Genomic DNA, 13,223 nt, shown 5'->3' with positions numbered 1-13,223 from the left:
AGAAGCAAAGCAAACCCCCCATACAGCCAGCTCCCTGGTACCCTTCTCCTCTTCAGCCCAGGGCAAGAGCAACCAGGTCCCCCAGTGCCATGGAGGTGGCTTCTAGAGAAAATGCCTCCTTGGGATCTGGTTTGCCTGAGCAATTATTATTATCATCAATTTTATTATTTTGGGGTGATTGTAGGCATGGTTTCCAGCAGGCTGCCCTGCAGGTGCTGGTCCCCGGGGAGCACGTGGCTCCTGCCCTGGTGATGGCCACGCTTCCTCACCATCTCGGTGGGAACCATGGCCAGGCCACTGCCAAGGCTGGTCCGCTGGGCCTCGGAGACAGGGATGTGCCACATGATGCTGTGTACCAGCGTCAGTGCCCGTGGATGGCAGCAGATGTCACTGATGCAACGGATGAGAAGAAAAGTGTGGCCGTGGCAGTGTCCCCCAGCAGCTATTTTGGTGGGAGCTCCCCTCTCTATCACTGTTTTAGGCAAGTTATATACCTGTTGGTTGCCGTTGGGTCTTTACATCTAAGAGCCATCAGCAATGAGCACCGAGCACCCTAAATTCCTCTGCTATCTAGGAGCAGCTCTCCTCTTCTGGTTGCACACTGGTAGAAAAAGCARCCAAGGGTTATTTATGCACAGCACTGTCATAAGAGGTGGTTTCCCCTTTGGTGGAGGGCTCAAGGAAACAGGGAAGAACAGTGATTTTCAGTTCAGAGTGTTTTGTCCTTTATTCGAAGGAAAAATCAGAGAGCGCTTAGGAGGACAATGATCATGAAGCTTTCCAGGATGTCATGCTGCACACTGGATGTTAAAAGGTTGGAGTAAAGAAAACGGGTCATTTCCAGAGATGGCAAAGCGCTAAGCGTGCTCGCTATCGGTAGCTCTGCTAGTGGTGGTATTTCAGGTGCAGTGGATGGAAGAAAGAGCAAGGGACTGTCTCGGTAATTACTGGGTGAGCTAAAGGAACAGCAGGGCCAATTGAATTCCCCTTTGTCTGTTGATAAAGCTTGTTCTCTTCTAGATCTTTAGCGGCAGGAAATAGCTAGGTCTCTGTCCTCCGAAAAAATAGTTCCCAGAGGTGTCTAGTAGCCTTGAAATTGAGTTTTAACTTCCCCTTTTTTATTATTTTTTCAGCATGAGAGCTTCGCATTGATTTTTCCTCTCTGTGGTTCCCTGGCATTTGCACTCCAAGTGGTCAGACAAGGACTCCCGGCCAAGAGGCCACCCAGCTCCCGAAACAGGGCTTCCACCTTGGCTGAGTGCTCAAGTAAGAAGTCCCTGCATCCTCTGTGATTAAGAGATGCTTTGTTTGATTGCAGGATAGGCAGCACCAGATGTCGTTGACTGTGAAGTCCTGAATGGAAAGAGCTTCAAAGGAGAGAGAGAACCTGTGGGGACTAGAGCAGCTCCTTTGTTCCACTGACTGATACTTCTGCTCCCATTTTCTGCTCAGTCTCTCTGAAAAGACAACCCTTGGATTGCAAATTGCGCTTGATGAGAACCATTATTTGCATGTTCTGCTTTTGTAGGTAGCTTTACTGTTTTAATTACATCTCAGAACATCTGAATTGTTCTGCTGTTCCGATGAGTTTCCTTGTGTGCTAATTAGATTTAGGCCTTCGATGCAATCAATAGATTCTCATCGCAGTACTGGCCAAGCCAGTCATGACCAGTAATTTACAGCTCTAGTTGTTCTGAAATCAATACAGATTTGCTCTTCATTGAGGGGGCTGTAAAACACAGATGACAGCAGGCACACTAAGCAGTTGACCTGGAAGCAGATCCCTTGCTGGTCTTGGAGGGTGGCCAATACAATTAGACRGGAACTGCTGCAGAAACGGTGCGCAGAGCGAAGCAGATCCCTCCAGCGGAACGGGTGCTGGGCTGAAGACATTGACAGGGTGCTGGGCWCTTGCTCTGCTCCTGGAGCAGGCGATGAGAAATTCAGCTTATGGCCAACAGCGAGGCTGCAGTGCTCGAGGAGGCAGGCTCAGCTGGTTTGGGAAGCCACAGTGCTTTCCCAAGGCTGTGGGGACTTGCACTGCACACTGCGACCTTCTCCAGAGCGGAAAGAGCAGYGGCAAAGCGGCTGCTCTGCTTGTAGGGACTGCTTTCCTGGCCGCTAATCCCCTTCCAAAATGCCCCTGCCACGCTCCRGTGCGGGCTGTGCTGCACCGGGAAGGAGAAAAACCTTCTGTGACTTGGGGTCTTCAGAAAATAAATAAATAAGTAGTTTTTTCTATTTAATATTTCATTTAAAAAGAGAAGCTCAAATAAATCCCTCTTCTATCTGCTTTCGAGCTTGGCTTTCCAAAAAGCCTACAGCTCGAAATCTCTTTATCTCATAGGACACAGATAACGATGTAATTATGAGCTCAGATCAATGGTTTTCATGCTGTTGGTGCCCAGCCTAAAAATAAAATGTTGTTATTTCCCTTGGATGCACAGAGCTGAGCCTAGCATCTCCACTGAGCTGCTGRCCCAAAGCAGGATCATTGACGAGTGGCACTGAGGGCTGGAGACAATCTGCAGGAAGGTTCAAAAGCCTAGAAAATCTGCTCCAAAGGACAAGCTCTTCCTTCTTTTAGGCCTCCAGCGCAGTTCTGCCCGCAGCCTGGCCACAGGCAGGTTAGTCCCAGGAGCACAGATCCCAGCGGGAGCTGCTCGCAGCACTGTGTGCTCCGCTTGTCTCCTGAGACACGTCAGGGTGACTTTGCTTAGCTCAGGAACRCGGGCAGTCACTGGTGTGCTGTGTCCAGAGCGATTACCGAGCAGCAGGGATGTCTGTGCGTGTCGAGGAGAAAAGGTCAGGTCTGGAAGGAAACCTTGTGTGAGAGCTGCCGGTTTTAGTGTCTTAAATTTAACTCCGTTACAGATGCATTTAGTAACGGGTTAAACTCAGCCCCCTTGCTCAGCCCAGGCTTTGCTGGGTCCAGCGCTGCAGCCTTGGGAGATAACCTGGACCACAGGAAAATCATTAAGATGCTGGTGAGATGATTCCCACTCCTTATGAGTAGGTTGATGCTGATGGCTTTGGCTTGTCTTGTTCCTCAGGGTGACACCTGGATGCTGATCCAGAGAGGCCAGCAAAGGACCCCCAGCGACAGTGGCCTCTTCCCAACCAGCCTGCAGGTTCCCAGGTGCAAATTCCGTATTCTTGCAGCGCTGTTGACCACAGAGATATCGCCTGTGAAGTACGGGACCGTTTTCCAGCAGCTGTGTGATTTTCTGAGAGTTTCTTGGGAAAGAGAAATCCAAAGAATAAATATCAGCCCTTTCTTATTGCATGCTGCATAATAGGAACATAACTTATTGCCGTTGGAGAGCTGAGTGTTTGGCAGCTGCCATAAATCCCCAGTTCCAACTGACTCTGCGCACACTTAAACAAAAGGAAAGGACGTGCAGCCAAACTGCAAGTGTAATTGGAATAGGGAGCGGAGCACTTTGATTAGTCACAACTTGGATATTAACTGGGCATAATGCTGATTTTATTGTAAATACAGTCCCAGCCTATTTACCTGTCTCCAGCTTGCAGCATCTGAATAACGAAGGGGCTTAATGCTGCAGTATTTAGTCTGGGCCTGGTCGCTGCAGCTAAATGCTGCAGTATTTAGTCTGGGCCTGGGCGCTGGCTCTCCTTCTCGCCTCCCAGGGCAGGGAAGGTTTCTCCCCCAGCCCCTCCAGCAAAGACTATCAGGAAAGGGTGCTGGGGTTTGGGATGACAGGCTCAGCCTGCTGCACGGGCACATCCCAGTGCCTCCATCCCAGGCTGCTCCCGTCTCCAATAGCTTATGAACTGGCTATGTTCCAGGCTCAGCCCCAATAAAATCAGGAATCTGCAGGTTACGGGGGCTGTGGCTTAAACTGTTTGGCTGGGTGGGAGCACCCAGATGTCCAGCGCTTGGTGCCGACCTCCAGACCACGACAGAGCCAGGCTGCTGGGAGCGTGGACCACTGAGGACACCGGGAGATGAATCCAGAATCCAGGCACCAGGAGATGAATCCCTGGAGAACCAGCTCCGCTCGGTGCCGCCTCTCCTCAGGGTGAGTTGCTCCTCAGTGAGGATGAGGATGGAGCAGAGCAGAGCGGCCCCCCTGCACTAAGCAAGATCAAACAGCACCCGCCTTGAGAGCTGAATTAAATAGCTGGAGCCGAGCAGGTTCCTGCGTCTATCAGGGCTGCAGAGAGGAGCGATTTCTTAGCTCTTCTGGTAGCGCTGTTAAAAATCCCGACAAACTGTCTCTTCCCAGAACTATCAAAGGGAAAAAGAGCCATTTTGAAGACATCAAGGCTGCAAAAGAAAAGCTCTGGCCACTGAAAAGCTGAAAGGACTTTTGTGTTGTTGAGTCAAATGGAATTGCCGTTTGGATGAAACGGTGTTTTTAAGCACAAGATGGGCTTTATTTTCCTGCGATTTCTTTTTTAGGTGGATYCTGAGTGCTTTGTTTTGTGCTTCGAAGCATTCTAGAAACGTGAAGAAAATAAATTTGAAATGAAACAATATTTTCCAAGCCCCCTTTTGCACAGCCGCCCGCCAGATGCGTTTATTCCAGGTACCAGTGCAAAGCACCGTTGCGGAGCATCCTTTATCTTCCATCACAGTGCAAATGCTGCACTGAATGCCCTCAGTACCATCCCCGTGTTTCAGTTGAGACAAATGCACAGTTTTGTGGCGAAACGGAGTTTTAGATGGCAAAGACCAGCCCCTTCCTTCCACCACAAGGCACAAGTGCTTAGGACCCCTTGCTCAGCTTAAGGGAAAGAGCCTGAGGGACCCACGGGTGTCCCTACCCCTCGTCCATGTCACCTGGAGGAGGATCAATGTTATTAATTAAAGGCTGGTGAGACACAGCTGAGTGGCTGGTTGTTATAGGCACCCGATGAGGTTTTTATAGGCACCCGACGAGCGTCTTGCCATGGAAACCCTGATTGCTGCAAAGACCTCAATAGCCTCAGCAAAGCACTTTAAGGTAATTTTTGAAATATGCTAAAAGAGAGCATTTTTCCTTTTAAAACCYAAATGATTCATGTATGCAAGATGACTCCTCCTTAGTTTTGAAAGGTGAGTGGGATCCTCAGGGCCGGGAGTCCGCATGGAGCGCCGCGAGCCGGGAGCCTCCTCTGCATCGCTCTGCTAGGCCCCAAGCACAAGCTGATAACAACCACCAGAGCCCTGAGAACTGTGGCCTCTCCTTGCCGAGGTCCAACCGTAGGTTTGTTTGCATCCGGAGCTGCTGGATGGGATCAGATCCCAGCAGTCCCGGTCTCTGTTTAGCGGCTCGGTCTTGCTTTGACAAGCAAGTTGTTTGGACAGCTCTCCAGCTGCTGAGGCCATGGGAGGCACGGGAGGCCTTGGAAAAGCCCACCTGGACCTTGGTGCTGGACACTGGAGGGGTTTGGAGCAGTTACCYGGGATGTGGCCACGGAGCCGCTCGCCCAGCTCGGCTGCAGCCTTGGGATGGGGAAATGTCCCCTGTGGAGCAGGGGAGACGCGGGACGTCGTGCACGGTGTCCTGTCYCCAGGGAAGCTGCACGGCAGGGGACGACTCGGCCTTGCTGCCTTCAAGGCACGACCCACGTGCTGGGCCTTCCTCCTCCTCCTCCTCYTCCCATCTGCCTGTGCCAACCGGGCAAGGAAAACACAAAATCCCTGTCATCCTTTGGTGAGTGGTTTGAGCAGAGTTGTCTGGGAAAAGGTCTGGAAAGGAAAACAGGAAGGACGCTTCCCACATCAGCAGCCTCCTAATACTGGTGAGAGCGGAGCCAAGTGTGAGTAATTCGCTCAGAGACGTGAGCTCAGCTTTCTTATGCAATGGGCAGGCAAGCGGTTGGCTTTTTACCAYGTTTGTTCAAAATAACCTGCAAGCAGGGGCCTCCACATGGGCCCAGGCAACCCGGGCTCAGCGGAGCATCCACCGGGATTCTCCAAATAACGGGATTCTTTTCCTTCGCTCCCTAGGGAAGCAGCTTTCCTCCCAGCTGCAGGAGCACGGGAACCAGCTGCTAAAARCTCAACCTCCTCCGTGCCGGCTCTTCCCATGGGCTGCTCCAACCTGCACACCCGCTCCTGGTGGCACTTGTTAAGTAGAAGCAGAAAGCAAAGTGCATCAAGTGGGTGCCCAATTGATGGCAAAGCACAAGGGAAACCAGCAACCAACACTCTCTCTTAGGAGGTCCCAAGCGCGGGAAGGTGCAGCSGCCGCGGGTACCGCGYCGCAGCCGCGCTGCATGGGAGCCTYGCAACCGGAGCAACCGGAGCCGCACCGGTATCCATGGCTCCTGTTTCAGCGTGATGATATTTGGCAGCAGCATTAACGCTGAAATACGAGCGGCGCTTCGGTCTCTTTATATTTAATCGTTTGAGGAATGAGCCGGGGCGGGYGGTTGTGGCCTGGGGATGTGCCGAGCGGCGGGATGCAGCACGGGGCGGATGCGGCGCCCATGCCTTCCCGGGGACAAGGAGCAAAACCCTCCAGCCGGAGGCCCCAGCGCTGCCATTGAGACCAGCTACGTGGACGGAGCAGCCTCGGGCTGGGGACATCGGCCGGGGCTGGCCAGCCCTGCCGGGAGTCACCACTGCCTTTTGCCAGCACCGTTATCTCAAMGGCATCGCTAGAGCCGCCCGGAGCAGCGTGTTCCTCCCCTCCGGCTGCTGTTATTGCCAGGAAAACGTCTCTTTTGGGCAAACAAGAGCACAAGGCAGCCTGGTGCTTCCTCGGGCGCTCTGGGTCACGCTGACTCTCCTGGGGGCTGCAGGGACGTCAGCGGGAGCACTTTTGTACAGGGCTGACCGGGAGGTTCAGAGAAATCATCCCGGGCGCTGCGAGGGCCTGGGGACCCGGGAGGACCCACAGGTGCCAGCGSCTCGAGCGCTTCCTTGGGTAGGGGCCAGCGCCGCGCGGGACGGGGCTTGGCTTGCCTGGCAATCAGCTCATGTAATCACGGAATTGCAGGAGAAACCGGTCACCTTGGCCCGAAACAGCCCATCTTGCAGCGTCATCTCCGCGTCCCGCCTCGCTGCCCGCCTGCAGGCACCCGGCGAGGCTCCCAGCACCTTCCAGCCCGGTTCCGCCTGCCCGCTCCGCAGCTCCCCGTAGCCTCAGCTGGCACTCAGCCCTCCATCCGCTCCTTCTCTGCYCTGAGCTGTCCGTTTCGCGGTGGTTTTTGCAGAGTTTGTTTGGAAAAGCCTCGCAGCGTAAATCAGAGGGCCCCGTTGCTGCCCTCCRCGGCACTGCTGCGGTGTCCTCACGGCAGGAGGGCTGCGAGCAGCGCCCGTGCCAAGCGCTGGCCCAGCTGCAAAGGTGCCCAGAAGATTAAACTCGGTTTTAAGTGATCCTAAGCCAGAATCTTAGCAAAACGCCACCATTTTTCAGTGCACCCCACCMGTTTGCAGTGGGTGGAGGGCTCCCAAGCCCCGACATCAGCTCCAGGAGTCCCTGCGTCTTCCAGCAACACCGTCAGCTTCCAAGACGGATGAGAGAGTTGCGWGTCAGAATTAAATGCAAATTAATAGAGTGGGCTGAAAGGAGGCAGAAATCATCCCTGTGCCTTAGCAGGAACGGGGAGCAGGGTCTGGATGGGCTGGGATTGCTCCTCACTGGGAATGCTCCTCACGGGAATGCTCCTCAGCGGAGGTTTGGGATGCGGSTTCGGGGCTGCCGGCCGTGCTCAGCACCTGGCGCAGTCTGCGGGCTCCGWGCGCTGGCACTGATGGATCTGTCAACATCAACGCTCCATTTTCTGGATTAACCAGGTGGTGTATGAAATAATTGACCGAGAGTCATTAACCTAATGATAGAGGCTTTCTACAAACTGCTTAGCCCGGCCGTGGGGAACACGGGCTTGGCGGAACASGCACACGCTTCCCGGCAGCTCGGGAAGGCTGGGAGCTCCACGGGGGCTTCCTGAGGACCGGAGAAGGGAGAGGGAATGCGGAAACCGTGAAGAGACTGGCCGGGAATGTCCTGGAGCTCCACAAGGGAAGAGCTCCGAGGTCCCAGTGATGCTCAAAGAAGGTTTTGTAGCATCCGAACACAGATGTTTGCTGAAAGCGAAGCGAAAAAGGAGCCTCGGGGCTGTAAATATTGGAGAAAACTTTCTGCCAAAGAAAACAGGGAAGTTTCCTTTTCACAGAGCTGAAATATTTTCACAAAAAGTGTTTCCTCTTGGCCCGAGAGCAAGATTTGCTTGCAAATTAGTTGGAGCAGCCACAAAAAGGCTGGATTTCCCTTGAAATCCGCACGGGGACCCTGGGACACGACGCTCAGCRGTGACGGGTGACCCGGCTGGGAGCAGACAGCCCCTCGGGAGCCTCCCATCGCCGATCCCACGGGATGGAAGCGTGTCCCATCGGTGTCCCCACAGTGTCCCCAGCTCCTGCTGCGGCGGAAGCTGTAGGAAGCCCTGCAACATCCCAGGAATTTAAACAGATCCATTGCATGAATCAGCACGAGGAGGCCTGYGGAGAAGCATTCCCATTTAGGCAGRGAAATTGTGCCAGGYGAGCAGGTCCGGACACAGCCGCGTGCCSACGGCAGGGAAGAGCCCCGTCTTTTAGGTTTATGTCTTCCCGCAGTTTTTATGTCTGAATTGGMATTAACTTCCGAGCTGCAAAGGCTCTAACCTGTGATAATTAAGCCCAAAATGCATCGGTCTCCACTCTCGGTGTCACCCCCGCACGCACGCTCAGTCCCCAGCCCTATTATTTTAAATTGATGCAATTATTCATCCTGCCGAGTAATATATTTTTGTTCTCTGGTGCCCAGCAGACCTTAAAGCAGAACAAATGCTCCAATAAACCCGAGCCGGAGCCTCCCGCAAGCCGGAGCGCTGCAGCACGGAGAGCCGCGGGACAGGAGCGGCTCTGGGAATCCTCCATGGATTACTGCCTGGTGTTTCTTTCTCGCAACATATCCGTGTGATTAGTAGATGTTTTCTGTGCGCTGATTAACTTTGTTTATTTCTTAATTGGGTCGAGCGTCGTCTGTCTCGTGCTCCCGAAATAACCGGGTGATTAATGTGCCCGAATTTACATTTTCATTAAGCCCCGAACCTGTTCTGTCCCAATTAGTGGCAACGTAATGTGCAGATTTGGGGCATTAGGATTGCAATTTGAGCCTGTTAAGTAATAATCAATATATTGATTGGTGATAATAGAGTATGGAGGGTAAATACATCCCAGATCCCACTGCGGCTTCCAGCCRGGCTCAGCATTCCCAGTGCTGCAGCCAGTGCATGGGAGTGGGATACAGGATGCTGCCACCCCCTCCTCTCCATYAGCTGCCAGTAATTAAGAGGCTTTAATTGATTCTTCCAATGCGGGGCTTCCTGCAGAGGAGGTTCTGCTTGGAGGTGCTGCCGGGGCTGACGTGGCTCTGAGCAGCCCAGAGCAGCTGGGGCTCCCGAGGGAATGCCGGGACCTGCCTCCGTGCCCCGGATTTGGGGCCCTTAATTGGTAATTAGCCAAGGTGAGGAAATGAGCACTYGTCTTTCAGCAGCCACGAGCTGCCTGTGGCAGCTGGGCGCCTTTTCCAAGGGTGAATCCCTGCAGCATCCTGGGCTCTGGGCTTTGGGCATGGCCAGCCCGGGAAAACGGGAATGGCCACAGGGATGGGGGTGGGAACAGGAATGGGGATGGGAATAGGGATGGGGATGCAGCCAGGAGCCTCCTCCTGCACCTCTGGTCCCAGTGCTTTTAGCTCCTTCCAATATGYGACCAAATCCTCTTCTCCTGCTTGTATCCACATGGATTGCCCAGGAAGATGGATGGATGTCACCATCCTGGGAATGCCGGGCTCTCAAGGACCTTCTTCTGCCCGTATACACCTATATATGTGCATGTGCATATAGGTCTCACCTCCGTTTCCCCATCAATTTTCCAGGTTTGCCGGGGAAATCAGAGCTGCTGAGTGAAGCGCTTCCTTCTCCCACTCCTTTCTCCTGAAGCCAGCGGCTGGTTTCCTCCGCCAGGAAAAGCGAGCAGAGATAAGGGAAGAGAGAAAGGAACCCCGGGAGCGGCTGAATATCCCTGCTCTCCAATGCAGAAACAGGCACCCTGAACTCGTGCGCTTCCTTCTCCTTCCCACCAGCAGGAATTTCCTGCAGCAGGAGGCCTCGTCCCTGTGCTCCGGTGTGTCCGGAGCCGCACGRATGAGGCCCTGCTGCGCACAGTGAGTTCTTGTGCACGGGATTTATTCCGGGAGCAAACACAGCGCAGAGGAACGGAAACCTCCTGCACTCTGTAAGGAGCTTACCCAAATCTTGTGGCGTGGTTTTGTTTTGTTTTCTCTCTCCTCATAAAGGGGAATGGCTGGAAGAGGAAACATCCCCCGGATCTGCATTCCCTGCACTTCTTTTCCCTCTAATCTCTTAATCCTCTTGCTCCCAGCTTTAATCCACACGTTGCCTCTCTCTTATTTTTTTGTATTTGTTTTTTATTCCCCCCCCCCACTAAGTAATCCCAAGGCGATGGCCTGGGGAAGGCCCGTGTCCGTCTGCTTCCGAGATCCGCCCGGAGCTCGTCCCCCCCGCTGGAGCCGTGCCGGTAGCCCCGGCACCACAATTAAGGGAATTTAGGGTGAGAGGAGCAAGTGCACGGGGGGAAGGCAGTGCAAGAGGCTGTGGGTGGGGAGGACGGGGTGATGCCTGCAGTGATGCATGGGGAGATGCTTGGGGTGCACGGGAAGATGCACAGGGTGATGTTGGGCACCATGCATGGAATCAGGCTTGGGGCTGTGTTTGGGGCATGCAGGGTGTTGCATGGGAGATGCTCAGGGAGCACAGGGAGGTGCTTGGGGTGATGCACAGGGTGCATGTGAAGATTTTTGGGGTGATGCCTGGGGCGATGCTTGGGAAGATGCTCAGCGCACATGGGAAGATCCCAGGGTGATGCATGGAGCGATGCACGGGAAGATGCTCAGGGCAACACACAGGATGATGCATGGATTGCTGCTGGGGGCGATGCTCGGGGTGCATGTGAAGATCCTCGAGGCAATGCTCAGGGCATGGGGCGATGCTTGGAGAGATGCTCGGGGTGCACGTGAAGATGCTCAGGGCAATGCACAGGTTGCATGGATTGCTGCAGGGAGCGATGCTCGGGTGCATGTGAAGATCCCCAGGGTGATGCACCGAGCAATGCGTGGGGTGATGCTTGGAGAGATGCTCGGGGTGCATGTGAAGATGCTCAGGGCAATGCACAGGATGCATGGATTCCTGCTCGGAGTGATGCTCGGGTGCATGTGAAGCTGCTCGGGGCGCTGCAGGCTGCACCACTGTCCCTCCCCATCCCCGGGCAATGCAGCGCCCGCCCCCACGAGCAGCTGGAGCCCAGCGAGGCAGCCGGGCCTGGCGCCCGGGCTGGCTCCTGCCGCGGGCCCTGCCAAGGCTGCAGCACTGCAGAATGGGAATTAAACACAGGACGAAGAGAAGCAACTGCAGCGCCAGCAGAAGCTCGTTAGCTCATGGCACTGGTTATTTCTGGGCTCCTTCTTTTCTGGCCCACATAAATCCCCAGGGCCAGAGTGTACGCGAGCACCGAGCTCGGCATTTGCTGAGCACTGGATTTTCATCAGTCGGGGGGCGTTTCTTTGGCCTCCCGTTTTGGGGCTGCAGAGAGGAGCGGGGGGCAGGCCGCCCTTCCCAGCACACACGCAGCCCCCCGGGGAAAAAGCTGCTGCTCTGAAGTTGACATTTAGAATCACAAAAGGGCTGAAATGCGGCTTCAAAAACCAACTTATTTTTATACATCCCAGCTCGTTAGCGGCGCGCAGCAAAAAAGCAGCGAGCGCCCATTTAAATTGTAGATTCTGACCTTTCTGCCTAAGATCTCCGCAGACATCCTGTTTACCGCGTTTTTGTGCTGCCACTTCGTAATCCTCAGGATGAGATTTTATGCAGCCTTTTTCTTGCTGTTCTAATGCTCTGCATTCTCCTTCCCCATTCACCGTGATGGGAGCCCTCCCCAGATATCGGGGAAAGGAGGAGATTTGGAAAAGCCCTGGATATGAGCGCTGCCCTGGCCCCATGTGCCTTTGCATCCTCCTGCATCCTCCACACGGTGATGGATTTGGTGCTGCGGGGACCTGGGGACATTTAAGGGCAGGGGCGAAAGTCCCTATGCAATAGGGTCCTTGGGGAGCTGCAGGAAGGCACCGCCGGGAGCAGGGAACAGCCCGGCCCGATGCTGCCCCTGCCTCTCCATTCCTTTTACAGGGAATTTTGCAGCGCGGCAGCGGCCGGAGGGATCTCCCCGGTGCTGGGGCGTCTGCGCGGCCGAGCCGGAGAAACCTTCCCGGAGCGGGGAGATAAAAATAGCACTGACACCCCCTCGGTTCTCAGCCCCGGGCTCAGCCGACGCTTTTCCAGCCCCGTTTCCTATGGAAACGAGGCTGCGCGCAGGGCTGCTCCCGCCCGCCCGGGCCCCGTGCTGCGGCGGATGCTCCGCGCCCGGCGCTCCCGGCACCGATGGGCTCTGCAGAGCCGCAGCCCTTGGAGCCGCAGCATGGCTCTGCTTCCTGCATCCCCTGCATCCCCCCCATCCCTTGCAGCCCCCAGGCTCCCGTGCCCCACCGGCAATCTCCAGGGTTGCCAACAGAGGGGGGAAGGCCCCTCTCAGCTGCCCCATTTTTTCCTGCTGAAGTTTCCCAGCTCATGGGTTATTTTTCCACAGATGAGCACAGGAACAGCTGCTTTTCCTTGTGGCTCCTGTACCCCCAAATGGGCTGTGCCCCCCCCCCACTGTGCTGCTCAGGGAGGGGTGCAGCAGGCAGAGGGGGGGCCTGCGGTCACCCCATGTCCCCTGGTAGGTTTGGGGGTGCACGAGGCAGGGAAAGGGACCTGTCCACCCCCCTGGTGGGCTGGGAGTGTGGGGAAGCTGGGCCTGGCATCATCCCCGCTCCGAGAGCTGCCCCGGGGGCTCGGTGCGGTGCCGGGGGGAGGTTCTGCAGCACCCCCAGGGAGCAGGCTTCTCAGAAGCTGGAAAAGCAGCATTTCCAATGAAGAAAAAAATGCTGAAGGAAAGGGGRAAAAAAAGAAAAAAAGAAAGAAAARAAGGGAGAAGGCCGTGCTGGGGAGCGCGCAGGCAGGCGGCAGGGAAGGGGTTAAGCGGCTCCGGAGCCGCATGGAGACGTTAAGTAACCGCGCTCAGACGCGGCTGCCGAGCGGCACCGGCGGCGGCAGCCGCCCGGCGGCCGAGCGGGCCGGGCCGAACCGGGCCGGGCCGAGCC

This window comes from Nothoprocta perdicaria, unplaced genomic scaffold (genome assembly GCF_003342845.1).
Source record: "Nothoprocta perdicaria isolate Ctin4 unplaced genomic scaffold, notPer1 scaffold_185, whole genome shotgun sequence".
NCBI lineage: Eukaryota > Metazoa > Chordata > Aves > Tinamiformes > Tinamidae > Nothoprocta > Nothoprocta perdicaria.
Note: the sequence above shows the minus strand (reverse complement) of the source record.